The sequence below is a fragment of the Eleutherodactylus coqui genome, chromosome 2 (genome assembly GCF_035609145.1).
Source record: "Eleutherodactylus coqui strain aEleCoq1 chromosome 2, aEleCoq1.hap1, whole genome shotgun sequence".
NCBI classification, from domain to species: Eukaryota; Metazoa; Chordata; class Amphibia; order Anura; family Eleutherodactylidae; genus Eleutherodactylus; species Eleutherodactylus coqui.
In genome coordinates, this window is record NC_089838.1 from 121,958,432 (window position 1) to 121,971,299 (window position 12,868).

The window sequence follows — 12,868 nt, forward strand, 5'->3', positions numbered from 1 at the left end:
TTTAATAGTGAAATCTTTGATTGAATAGACAATGACTGGGTGTTACCCGTTGGGGTTGTGTCCCTGGTCAATCACTGTTGTGTACGGACACTCTATTGACAAGTGGGTGTTACCATTTTACTAGTCCTTTTATTCAATAATTTTCTCAGATAAAGAACATAAATGGCACAACAACAAGTTATGAAAAGATGCTCCAGAATTGTTATTGCATAGGAAAAACAGGTTATGTATTGTGGGAGGACAGCTCGGTAGCGTGCGGGTTCGGCGGCATTCAGAGACGGAAACCAGCGGATGCAGTCCAAAAGCAGGCGTGACCTGCATTTATTATGTAACAGCAACACAAAAAGTCCAGCCTTAGTTTCAGGCAAACAAAAGAATAGTCCTAAAGTTCCGCTATCAGGCCGTCCCGGCCTAATCAGGTCGCCCTCCGCAGGTGCAGCGCACAGCCGGTAACACAGGCTGCCAGGGTCCAGCAGCCATCTTCCTCCCCCTGTGTTAGTCCACTGCTCTTTTATATGCACCCTTATGCTGGCTCAGCCTCAGCACCTGGGCTGATTTGACCTCGCCCACACCCTGGAGTGGAGGAGGTGGAATGGATGGCCCCACTACCAACCTGACATCCATTCCAAAAAAAAACAGGCCCGGATACTTTTAAAGAACAAATCTCCAGCAACTACTTGCTGGACACCACATTACGCTCCTGGTTTCCTACGTCTCCAACAGCGGGACGTGACCTTCCTCCAATCCCCTTATGCATAATACCGGAACCGAGGGGCAACGTAGTGACCATCCACTACTACGCCCCTCAGTACCTTACAGTATGTAAACATGTCAGGGCTGACAGCTCTTCAGTACTTACATACAGTCCCTGAAATATTACAAATTATAAAAAATGTGAACATACCAGTATCAGTTTTTGCTCCTAACAATAGATTGAGTCATCTTTATTACCCAGTTGCCAAAAGAGTTGTAATTTGATGACTGGGAGTTATAACAAACTCAAGGAGTATTGAGTGTTCAGCCTATTAATATTTAAATGGGTTGTTCAGTTATAGGACAACATGCCTTCATTAGGGCTGACTGTAGTAAAATAATCTGATTTGGCTTCAGAGGTCACCTGACTTCCAGTGACATCAGCTGTCGCAACAAACACCGGGACCACAGCGGCAATGGAGGACTAAGTAACACTTAGTTTGTTGTACTACAGTCAGCCCTGAAGGGATATTGTCCAGTGACTGGACAACTCTTTTAACATAGACTTTTCCAACAAACACACAATGAAACCTTATCGTAGTAGTGATCTAATGATGTGATCGTACAGCTATTCATTGCTGATAACAGACTACTATAATTTGTTTTCTATGACAGTCACAGAATGTAAAGGCCCATTTACACCAGCCGATGATCGCTAAAAGAAAAACGCCAATCGGCGATCATTTTAGCGATAATCGGTGCGTCTAAATGTGCGCCCATCGTGCGCTTTTCGTGCACTGCTAGCTGATCGTTAAATTCAGTCTTGCCTAAAAATCGTCCTTCACTCTTATCAGCAGTTCTCCACGGGGAGTGCTGATAGCATTGTTTCCCTGTGGAGAACAAAGGATCTGAGCGCAGATAAGAGCCCTCGGGCTATTAACTGCTTTCAGCTAAAGGCTTTATTTGCACACTTAATTGGTACTTAAGTAGCTGAGTAGCTACTTAATAGTTTATGCAAAATGATCGCTCAAAGCTGTCACTCAAACTGTCCTTTGAGTGATCATCTGCTCGTGTAAATGGGTCTAACACAGGTTTTAGACTTTTTCCCACCCATGTTTTAATATAAAATGAACAACCCTAAGGCCTCATCTCCAAGGGGAAATTAAGAATTAAAATCTGGAGCGTTTTTCCCGCATGCGGATCCGCGCCCCATAGGGATGCATTAGACACCCGCAGGTAGTTAAATACCTGCGGATGTCATTTTTCCCTGCAGGCGCCCGTCCCGCGTGCAGGAAAAAATCTGGACATGCTCCCTTTTAGTGCGGGTCTCCCGCAGGCTTCTATTGAAGCCTATGGAAGCCGTCTGGATCCACGGGAGACCCGCGCCAGAATTAAACTCACCTGCTCCGGACGGTACAGGTCTTCCCTTCTTCGCGGCCGGATCTTCTTTCTTTGGCCCGACGCATGCGCGCGGCACGCAGCCGACGTGCCGAGCACATCCGCTGGGCCGAAGAAAGAAGATCCGGCTGCGAAGAAGGGAAGACCCACACCGTCCGCAGCAGGTGAGTTTATTCTTATTTTAATGCCTCATGTCTGCGGGGCAGGAGGGACCCGCTACGGATTCTACATGAAGAATCCGCGGCGGGCCTGATTTTCCCCGTGGACATGAGGCCTTAGTGCACTGGAGTAAGATGTGCCAAAATTGGTGCATCTGTGCTTGTTCATGCACCAGAAATTCAAATGAACAGGTATATATTTAATTTATAATGAAACAGTCTGTGGGCGGCCTGGCCCCTCTTGTAAAGTCCCATTACCTTTTCTACCACTTTTGAAAAGTGATTAGAGAAAGTTAGTTGCAAATATAACGAGCACCAAAATTTGCAACTCTTTGTACGCCAGAAAACCTGCATAACTAGTCCAATAAATTTGCACGTTAACTAATCTTTTTTTCTTTTTAAACCGATCAACATTTATCACTAAAGTAAAACTTTGTCTTAATGAAGCACTTTGAAAACCATGCGCTAATGAACCATGAATGCATACAAGCCACAAAGCTTAAAGTAGCAGTAGTTTATGGGAATGTCAATAACAATTACTCTTACATACAGAAGAGAACTTTTTCTTTTTCAAATATTAATAGTCATACACACCACACACACGATTACTAAGTAATCATACATACTACACACATCCTACCTGGATCTGCATTTCTGTATGAAGATAACAGCACTGTGAATGTTTAACCCTTGTGCTGTACAATTGTGCATTCAGCCAACTTAGCAACTCTGGTGTTTAAAATGAATTAGCCAGAGGTGAATTAATGAAGAAGTACATTTCCAGACTCTTATATTCTAAACATATCCCAAGTGCAAACACTAGAAATGGTTGAAGCAACCAGATCATAATTAAAATACAAAATGAGTTACTTCAGAGTGTTAAAATCTAGAGTACAGGACATAATTACAAAAAAAAAAAATCACAAAAGTGGGCTCTTCAAGCAGAAATGCATTTCCTCCTAGATGCCTCTTCTTAGTATAGTTCACTCTTTGCTTCCCCATCATTCAAACAAACGTATGCTTGCATGTGCCGTATTATCAATTGAGCAGAAGCCTATAAGTTATACTGTAGATTCCAAGCAGAGTTTATTGATGCAATTTTGATAAATCTACCCTAGATTCTACCCTAGATTTAATACATCGTATTTTCCACTACTGTAAAGATTATATAATGCACATGTTTAAGCCAGTGCATAATGAATTCCAAGAGGCTCTTGAAATTGGATCGTGAAACGCGTTGGTAAAATGTGTTCAAGTTCCACAGCTGGCTTGTCTTGTTGGAATTAGGATGAGGCGGGATTATAAGAGCTGCTATTTTTTTTATTTTACTTCTAGAAAACACTTGAAGCATTTTCAGGTCAGGGCTGCCACTACTGGAAACAGTACAAGGCATTCAATTGTAGGAGCTACACCAATCAGCCATAACATTAAAAGGGGTATTCCCATCTCAGGACTGAGATGTGGACTTATCCACGCTGCCAGAAGTCCTTCTATGGAAAACACATAGAGCGCAGCTGTAGCTGATGGTCGGGAACTAGTGTGCATGCACTCCAGAGATCCCGGCCACCCAGAAGATCACCACATGAGGAGTTAGAAGAGCGTAAGCGCAGGCCATCTCTGCTCCCTAGGGGAGGTGATCACTTACACTAGTAATGAGCAGTAAACAACTGGAAAGAAGAATAAAGCTTTTCAAGAGAACAGGGCGTTTTAGACATTGGAATGTAATTGATGAGCGCTTTACCTTCATATTTACAGCACATTGGATTAGGATTCTCAAGATGGGAATACCCTTTGAAACAACTTTTATGTTCTGACACCTATCATAGCCGGCATTCGTTTTTCCAGCAAATTGTGTTACAGTAGCTCTTCAGTGGGCTCAGACCATATGAAGTAGCCTCACCTGTTGCGCATCATTGAGCCTTGGGTGCCCATAACACTGTCACCGATTCACTGGTTGTTCTTCCTTGAACCATTTTTATGTTCAAAAAGATTTTATTTATTTTGCGAGATTAAAACAAAACATAAAATTACAGCCTGAATTGAAATACAGGACATTAAATTGTAAAATGTTCTGTTAACGCACACAGTTCAGTCATATATAACATTATTTGGCTTGATCTCATCTTCCGTAGCTATAAATGTTTCACTTTCTTGACAGAAATAAACCTTTCCCCGTTAGCCTATACTGTGGCCACTGAACTCCCATCCAGCCAGTCCCCCAAGGCGTGTTAGATTAGCTACGAAAACTGAGGGAAAAGGAGTGGAATTTAGAGGGGGAGAAATTACCCTGGGATAATCGACCATACTCAGTTATGTAGGTTTCTCCAAATTTCCATATAGCGCCACTTGGTTTATTTCTCATAAGACCGTTTCACTCCTCACCCAAGCCTGGAGAGAAGGGGAATCATATAGCCCAGGTAGCATAAAATTTTGAGCATTCTGTGTCAGGCTCACTACATTTGAGCTCCTCTATGTGTTTTCCTTGAGCCATTTTTAGTAGGTACTAAATACTGGAAACCCCCCATATGCCCCAGAAGACCTGTTCTTTTGGAGATTTACTAACAGAGTCTACTATTCTTCACAATTTGACCCTTATGAATGTTGTTGACATCCTTCCTAGAGATGAGCGAGCACCAAAATGCTCGGGTTCTCGTTATTCGAGTCAAGTTTTTTGTAAAATTCAGGAGCTCTACTCAAGTAACGAACCCCATTGACTTCAATGGGAGACTCGAGCATTTTTGTATGGGACCCGCCGGTTGCCGAGCTTTTTTTTCTCTCTCTCTCGTATGCTAATACTCGAACGAGCATCAAGCTCGGCAGAGTACGTTCGCTCAACTCTAATCCTTACTCTTAGGCCTCGTTCAGATGAGCGCTGTTATAGCGCAGTATAGGCCCATGAAAGATTCCGGCTATACTGCACTAAAAAAAAAAAACAATCACATGAACGGGTGATTTCCAGCTATTTTAATTAGCTGTGAAATTGCACGTTCACGCGATCGGAGGTGCGCATTTTCAAACCCCCATAGGAGTCTATGAAAGCTCGCACCAAGGATAGGTCAAGTCTTATCTTTTCTTTCACCACAGACCTTCGATGCAAGCTTTGCAGTCGCTGTCGTGTCTTTGATTGGTGCAAGTATTTGGCGCATCTAAAATTCCTTCATGTGAATGCTTCTATAGGAAAGCATTATTTCTAATAGACGCGATCTTTTCACATGCCTTTCATGCACTAAACCAGTGCTCATGTGAACTAGGCCTAACCTAAATTTTCTGCTTCCAACACAACTGCACAAAATAACTGTTGACTTGTTGCCTAATATACACCACCATTTGACATGTGCCGTTGTCACAAGATAATCAATGTTCACTTTTCATTTTGGCTGGTATTAACGTTGTGGCTGATTGGTGTAAAAACTGTGTGTGTCTATAGATGGGATATGGTACATATTCTCTGTTAATAGAATTACTAAAAAATCTAAGCCCTATATTCATGAGATTTTGTTTCGTGAAGCTTTTCAGCTGGGCAGCATGGAGAATTCAGAGAGTATAAAAGAGAATTAGTGTTTGTACTGAATCTGTTGTAGCATATGTGTAGTAAAACATAAAAACTTGCATTAAATATGTTCCATCCACAGGACAACCGATGGGGCAGAAATGCTGCTGATTTTTACCCATAGATTTGCGCAGGTAAAATCCACAATGGAATACAGTAGGCAAGTGGATAAGATTTTACAAATCCCTTTCAGGTGCTGCAAGAATTTTCGACGCAAAAATTGACCTATCATATGGATTTCTAAGTTTGTAGCATGTGACTTCTGTTGTGGAAAGAGCATGGGTATGCTGTGGATTTTCCCCTTCATTGCAAATCGACAACTATGGCTTTGAAAACCATTGGGTTGTCATTAAGTGTCTTTTTTTTGCCTCCTTTTTCTATTCGGGGCAGATTTGCCGTAGAAATGATCTGCAGAAAATCCACACCGTGTGGACTTATCAGATGCTGCTAAAGTCGAAAGGAAAAAAGTTAGCTTTGCAAGGGTAAGTCAACTAAGAATTCCCTGTGCAAAGTAATATTCAATCATGCTGATCTCTATGTGAAAATCACTCCTGTCGTAATAAATTATCTATGCATATACATATATACACTGATCTAATAATGGTCATAATGTTAAATTAAACGAGGTTACATTTTTGTTTTCATGTATGGTTTACTACTGAAAGTGAGGGGAAATTACAGCACAGTCTTCAAAGTGCCATGGTACACCATAATGTAGGCCAGGCCATATTTGTGTGCCTATTGCATCATATTTGGGCTCTATGCATGTGGTTCCATGCAGATACCATATTTTGGTGCTCCAGGATCACTTCCTCAGAGACCAGAGAAGCTTTTCCAAAGCAAAGTCATAGAATACGATCCGACTCCGTCCTTGGCACTAATTCTATGGCTGTTGTATTTTGGCCATATGCAGAGAGCCTAGGTGAATTTCCACTTACTTCTCATTTAACGGTTTCAATATATTACTCAACGTTTTCCAGAAACTGTTTATCCACACCATAACCTTCCCCTTAAATGTTAGTGTTAAGAAAACTAGAACACTACCTAAGACAAATTTCTCAAGTCTGTTAATCTGTCAGTATATATGCAAAGTAGACCACAAGCACGAAATACACATCTAGACCAGGCAAGTGGATATTAAAATCTCATGAGCACCCAACATTCTTGTTCTCTTGCACTAAACAACTGTTTCTAGACAAGAAATGTGGGTCAGGAGGGGTTTGTTGTGTCTCGTTAAGGAGAGCACCCAAAAAGCATGTGGAGGCACGTAGAGGGCGAATGGGTAGGGAGACGGCATAGTCTCTCCCCAAGGAGAGCACCGAAAAGGAGTGTGGGGACACCTAGAAGGTGAGTGAGGAGACTTATAAGACCCTGCAAGCTCCTCTGGGTAATTTATGCAAATAAGGAAGATGGAATTACTACCTCTGCAGCGCCACCTATTGAATGGCAGTAATCCTTAATATCAATGTCCGGCATGGATATGAAGGAATGCTGCCATCCAATAGGTGGCGATGTAGAGGTAGTAATTCCATCTTCCTTTTTTGCACATTTAGACAAAAAAAACCATTTGTTCAAGCTCACCTCTAATAACTTTTTAGTAGTATTTGAAGATCTGATATTACAGCATCGTTATCACTGGGGAAACAAATTACAAGTTCCCATGTTTTGTTTCCAGGCCTCTTCATTTAGTCTGAGTTTATAGAAGTCCTTTCGGTGTTGATTAATCCTGAGGCATCTTAGGGATTCTTGCGTATGACTGCTATGCTCATATGTTTTATTCCATTTGCTCCTCTGTTTTACCTTGCTTGACCAAAACTGTAGCTGGTGGCTGTACTTTAAATCAAATCTATTTGTAAATGTTGTATTATGTATCCAATGGATCTAAATGAATGAACTAATGTTTCAGCCTCCTTTGTGACTGTGAAATATTAGTCTTTTGTAGCCTGGAGAGAAAAAAAAAAACTTTAGTACTTGATTATATATTTTGTGTGTTTAGAAATGTATTTAAAGTGATGCAATTACAACTGGAATAGTAAAATATATCAAAGTTTAAAAAAAAAAAATCTATAAAAATATAAATGTATATAACTAAACTTCCTGCAACTGTTTTTCATTAATTTTGGGCTGTATTTTGTGTTTGCTGTATGCATTTCTGAGAAGTGAAAACAGACCTGATTAACAAGGAAGAAAAGAAGTACTGAAATTAGAGATGAGCGAGCATACTCGCTAAGGACAATTACTCGATCGAGCATTGTCCTTAGCGAGTATCTCTCCGCTCGGAAGAAAGGATTCGGCTGCCGGCACGGGGGAGAGGTAAGTTGCGGCGGTGAGCGGGGGCGAGAAAGGGAGAGAGAGATCTCCCCTCCGTTCCTCCCCGCCTGCCGCGGGCAGCCGAATCTTTGCTCCCGAGCGGGCAGGTACTCGCTGCGGGCAATGCTCGATCGAGTAATTGCCCTTAGCGAGTATGCTCGCTCATCTCTAGCTGAAATCTAAACCTTAAACGAAGATGTGGAAAGAATGATTACATGTACAACTCATATGTCTCCATACATTGTATTTCTTCACATGTAAAATATTTGTATAGACAGAACATAGTTAACCCATGGTTTACATTATGAAACTAGCACATATTGCTGGTGGTACAATAAAATATAGAAAAGTATACATTCGAAGTTTTGGTTTTTTGTTCAGAAATTGGGATGAGATTCTTCAGATGAAAATTTAAAAAAACATATGATTCGCAAAACATGTAGATTTATGGATAAGGATAGTCCAGAAAAATAGTTAATTCTGTAGTTTGCACTACAGGTTGCTGCAGCGGCCAAATTTCCCACGAAGACCGAAGACCTCTTTCACATGGGCTACAAAACCATGGGCTTCACCTACATGCGTTTTGTAGCCCGTGTGAAACAGGCTTTATGCTTTTGTGTTATGCCTAGTGCCAGGTTTAAAGGAAGTGGTGCATGAAGCTGGGATTGAATGAACATCAAAAAGAAAATTCATTTGCCATGCAGCTTTCTCTCAGGCTCTTCAATAGGAATAAGTCAGTAAATCAGCTTTGAAGCAGTGACAGATGAATGTGTTAGAACAAGTTTCGAGTTTCACCGTGGGTATCCTGACCCAAGGTCAGGCCGAGACACCTGTCTATATTATGGATGCAAAAATGTGGTTGGAATACACTTGTCTGTCACAGGCCTAATCTGTATTATGTCATTCACAGGTTTCCAGTCTCCGTGTAGTACCAGGGCCCTTGTAGACTACTCTTGAAAGAGTTGGGCAGGATGATCTAAAATTATAGCATTAACTTGTTGATGTATTCTATTGGGAAGTTTTTTCTTTGTTCCTGCTTTATTATTTTGGTGAACTTCACCAATTTTCAATCACTTCACTAGACATGCAATCTTAAGTGCATTAGGGAGATAGGTGGGGCTCTCATTATGATCTGAGAGTTAATTGCCTCCTGTTAAGGGAGAACTACTTAGGAGAATAATCTAGCTATGAGAACCTCTCTGGGATCCTTAGCAACCGGGGTCTAACTTAGTGGATAGGGAACGATATTCCGAACTCGTTCCATTAAAAAAGAGATAACACCTCAAATACAACGCGACATTGGTTGCTACAGGAGTGTGGGGACTGTTGACCCACAGAGTTATTGCACTCCATACCCCAGATGGTCTATGATAAACCAGGAACAAGCACTGAGACCTAGAGTATAGTATAGGTCTCTCTGCATCTAGCCTTCATTATAGAGCATTTTTTCTTTGGCTCAATTAGGCTATGAATTCGGCTCACTTATGCTCCTGATGAGCCTTGCATACGGTAGAAACAAGTTGAGCTATACAATCGAGAGCCTAAGCTCACTATCTCTCGTTGGAGCCACATGAGCTACACAACTAAGAGCCTAAGCTTACTATTACTATTCAGATCTATATAATAACAGAGCCTAAGCAATTCTTTTTTTTGATCTAGTGCCAATTATTCTTTTGACACTATCTCAGCTATGATACATGGACATGGGTCTTAGTACCTAACCCTCGGATAAACCCTACATGTCTACAGATAATCTCTCTCTATGGGGACAGAGATTAGTATGGAAAGGAGTATGAGATCATACAACCATTAACTCTTCCATAAATATATCTGAATATAGATTGAGACCTCCTAAATTCTCTTCTATGTATGTTTGTCTCTTAGTTTAGTCAGCATTGAGCACAATAAAAGTTAAGTTTTATAGGAATTCTGCAGTGATAGACGTGTGAAAGCAGCCCTAAGGGCTCCTTCACACTGGCGATCGCAATTTTGCTGCAAGAAAATCATGTCTATGTTCCTGCGAGTGAGCATCAGTGATGCTTTTTCCTGAGAATAATCTTGCATAGTGTCGCTGCCATATGGAATTTTCTCAAGCGAATGTCAATAGGAGTTGCTAATGTTAAAAACGTATTGTACAAAAGACACAAGTTCATACGATGTGATAAAAAGGAGCCACCATGGGGAAACAGAGCTTTAAAAAAAAAAAACGAAAAAAACCCCCAGGAAGATAGGAAATGCTGTCACGGATGGGAGAGATGGGGAGACCCTGATCCATCCCACCTCTGTTACCAGTTGTCACAGGTGGACTATTCTGAGCGCTCTTACTGCTGTGAATACTTGCCATCACAGAGCCTCGATCGATCATGCTAGCGGGATTGCTAGCATGGAAGTCATTAGAATACAGGCAGATTTGTACCCAGCTTTCCCAAGCTTCTGCACGCATGCAAAACTCCAACACTCTTCAATACCCAGACCCACTCGCTGCCACCACCAGCTTTCATTTCCCAGGTAAGCTGGAACCCACACTTAAGGATTATGAACACAATCTTTGGAGTTATGGTTGGTTTTAAAATAGACAAGGTTTGACTAATAAATTGCAGATGTATTTTAATAAACTAGCAGTGCTAAATATTTATATATACACAAAAATATACAGAAAATGTTAGCATAGATAAGGTTTACAGGTAAACAACAACAGATGGTATTTAAAATAAAACAAGGAGAAAATAGATACCAGATTTAGGATGTTCAACCCAAGGTTCTGATTGTGCAGTCACTGGTAGCAAATGGGAAAGTCCTTACGCAATGGCGTACCTCCGAAGGTCTGACCACTGGGTCTCTCTGAGCCCCTAGTTTTAAAAGTTTCCCCAGAACACACCTACCCTCGCCCCCTCTGAGGTCATTCAGAGAAGGGAGGAGTAAATGCATATGTACCTGTGAAAAACCACAACTCCCCATTTCGGCCATATCTCTACAGGAAATCCTCTGTTCGGGAATATATGCCTGGCATATTTCCGGTCATGATTTTATCTATGCAGCGATACCAAACGTGACACGTAAATTATAACCAGGTACGCAGATACACGATTTGGAGGTGTTCTGGGCTCTCCACCACAATAAGTTTAGATGTGTTTTGTTCAGGTGGTCTGCCAGATTCTGAAAATATAATTCAGATTGGGCTAGGACCTTCACACAACCAAAAGTCCTTATTAAAAGATTTTTTTTCCCCAATTTGAATGTCGGAGCCAGAACGTCTGCGAGAACCTAGCTCCTAGGTAAATGATTATCCTTAGACTCAATTAACAAGTAAATGGTCACACAATTTGGTATCCTCATGCTGATTCTAAACCAAACAGACTGGTGGAGACCGGAGCAAAGAAGAAAGGAAGGAGCTCATTTACATCACAGGTTTTATCCAAGGTAAGGTGAGCCCAGTTGCCTTTCTAAAGCCCCATTTACACCAGCAGATGATCGCTCAAAAATCGCTCAAACGACAGTTTGAGTGACAGCTTTGAGCGATCATTGTGTATAAATTATTAAGTAGCTACTCAGCTACTTAAGTACCAATTAGGTATGGAAATGAAGCCTTCACTGAAGGCAGTTAATAGCCCCAGGCTATTATCTTCGCTCAGATCTTTTGTTCTCTACAGGGAAACAATGCTATTAGCACTCCCCTTGGAGAACTGCTGATAAAAGTGAAAGATGTTTTTTAGGTTAGCTTGAATTTAACGATCATCTAGCAGTGCCCGAAAAGTGAATGATGGGCGCACATTTACACACACTGATTATCGCTAAAACAATCACCGATTAGCGTGGTTTTTTTTAGCGATCATTGGCTGGTGTAAATGGGCCTTAAATGCGAATATTCAACAGGTAGGAGTGAAGAAATGGGTGAAAGGTCGACTGTAAAAACTACAAATGCAATCTAATTACATACGAAATGGATGACACACAGCAAAATGGCTGATGCCCCACCAGTTTCTATATCACAGCTGCGATTTATTTATTTATTTTCATCGCATGAGTGAAAACATCGCAAATGGGAATTGGTCATGGAAAAGAAATATCAGAAACGCACTCCAAAGCATATATGCCTTAGCGTGTCCTGTGTTGGTTTGTAACAAAACATACTGCCACTATATGGTTGGATGACTACATGACACAATAAGGCATTTATATATGAGGACCAGCAGACGGGGACTTGACTCATCATTGTTTATACTGTAAAAGACACTATGGTCCGCTCTCTGCCAGGGGGTGGGGGTTAAGGGAGAACAATGCAATGCCACCCACCAGTGTAGCGGAGATTGGTTCCTGCTGCACCCACATCAAAGCACTGTACAGGAATGTATAGCGTGATGTGAGAGGTACCAAACATGGGAGAAGCAAGCCGCCTCATCCAAACTCACTGCGTGCTGTACTCAGCAATGTAGCACTAACCTGAATATTTGGCTCAGCTGCTCCTGCTGCATTCAGTGCCCACATGGAACCGCTCTACAGGGATGTACAATGTGATGTGGGCGGTACCATCCCGCGGGTGGGCTGTGCTCGTCTGCTTCTGTGCCCTACAGTTCTTGCCGCAGTCAACGCCCACATCGAAGCAAAGTACAGCGTGATGTGGGTGCTAGCGAACACAAGGGCATTCATGCTTAGTGGCTCCTGTGCGAAGCAACCCATCTGCCAAACGGTTCCTACTACCTAAGCATGGGGAGGGGGTTGGGGGGCTGGTGGAGGACAGAACACTTGTCTATCCGTGTTA